This window comes from Pinus tabuliformis, chromosome 7 (genome assembly GCF_031772625.1).
Source record: "Pinus tabuliformis cultivar Carrire ecotype Pingquan chromosome 7, CPIR1, whole genome shotgun sequence".
Lineage (NCBI taxonomy): Eukaryota > Viridiplantae > Streptophyta > Pinopsida > Pinales > Pinaceae > Pinus > Pinus tabuliformis.
In genome coordinates, this window is record NC_142293.1 from 1,391,459,367 (window position 1) to 1,391,461,100 (window position 1,734).

Here is a 1,734-nt window from a genome sequence, read left to right on the forward strand (position 1 = left end):
TCTTTTTATGATGACTTCAAATCTTTTTATCTACCCTGACTTCAAATCTTATTATATACTAAAATCCAAAAACATCCTTAATCTTTTTATAAAATATAAAAACATTTTCCAGAGAAAAAATGTAAATGGTTCATAGTTGTTTTCCCCTCCAAAATAAGTAGAAACAAATGCCCAATTCATCAGAACTATATCTTGATGGCATTGTTCAAATCCTACAATTCTACAAAAACAATCCATGTGTGCTATTTCAGACCTACTAAATATCATGAAATAAGCTTCTTTCAAATATATAGAGAGTCGATCTAGAAAGTACATGAATGATTCACTATCCTATTGGCCATGTATCTACTTCAAATATAAAACATATTGAAAGAAGTCCCTGCATCATAGGGTCTGCCCTTGTCCATCCTTCCACTGTATTTAAGCCCCCAAAGATTCCCAGGAGTTTGGAGGATTTTATCTTGACAAAAAATTCCATATGTTCTTTGGCTAAAATCAAAGTCCTCAAATGAGATATATCTATATTCCAATTCTTTGCCCTCTCTACAATGCGCAAGAATGTACAAAATCAAGGACTTTATCAGAAAAGTTGTGTATTTTCAGTTGACAGCAATCCAACTCCCGCATCAGACACTAATATATCACGAAGGTCACCTGAAAGCTCTGACCCTGTCACAAAGTTCAACCATTTCTTACTCTTCACAAATTCAAGACACGGCCACAATACAAACCCAATTAAAACAGCGCTGATGTTGGCAGCCATGACTTTAAAAGAAGCAACTACTACCACTAGAACCAGTAACAACGAAGGTATTAGACAGAGGAGAATAACTCCAACAGTCCCAAGAGGAACTTTATAGGGCGGAGCAAGTCCTGGCTTCTTGATTCTTAAAGATATAAGGCAACAAACTCTGCAAACATACCAAAGCAATAGAGATAATTCTCAGCTGCTACAATTTCTTGAAAACTCAATGAAATTCCAGGAGCAGAAAACATAATGGCCAGAAGAGGAGTTCCATATCTTGATCTGATAGCAAATAGAGCAGGAAGCATGCCCGATTGTCCCATGCCAAGAAGCTGAAAAGAATCAATCCTCATTTCAATTTAAAAAATTTACGTGGCGCAAACAAGTGCTTGTGGGTCTAGGGGTCACTGTGAAGGTCATGGTCAAACTCAAGGCAAAGAGGTAGCAAAGAGGTACCATGAGGCCACTTCCGTTGAGGCATAAAATGTAGTTCAAGGTATAGTAGAAATAACTTTCAATGAGATGGGACCCCTATCTAATGCATAGTTAATCAATGAATTTGATAATCTAGTCACTGATCCCAACCACACAAGAGGTAGGCACAAATTGTATGTCCAAACTCTATTTTTATATTGGAAAAATAAAAATTTGTTGGAGGGAGTTTTTACATAGAGGCAGCAAGATCAACATAGTATCTTTGATGGCGTGGTTGAATTTTAGAGTGATAAGTAGCAAATGACATTCCAAGTGATTCATTCAAATTGCAGGATTGTCAGAATTGATAGCCACATTCCATACATCTCACCTTCAGCGCCACCCGGCTCAAGTGCAAGGGACCTCACTCTTGCTGATTCATTTGATTAATAATCTTTATAGTTGTATGTCGGAAGCATTAATCTATAGGCTGAATATTGATAGATACTTGGATGATGATGCATTTTATTTTGTTACTTTGAAACTATTGCGGACTCATAAATTTTGTTTTGGAT

The 1,734-nt window shown here is 36.5% G+C and overlaps 1 pseudogene; it reads right to left on the bottom strand.

Annotated features, from left to right (window-relative positions):
- Window positions 1-580: 580 nt before the first annotated feature.
- Window positions 581-1,098, bottom strand: LOC149252844 (putative polyamine transporter At1g31820 pseudogene; annotated as a pseudogene).
- Window positions 1,099-1,734: the final 636 nt, after the last annotated feature.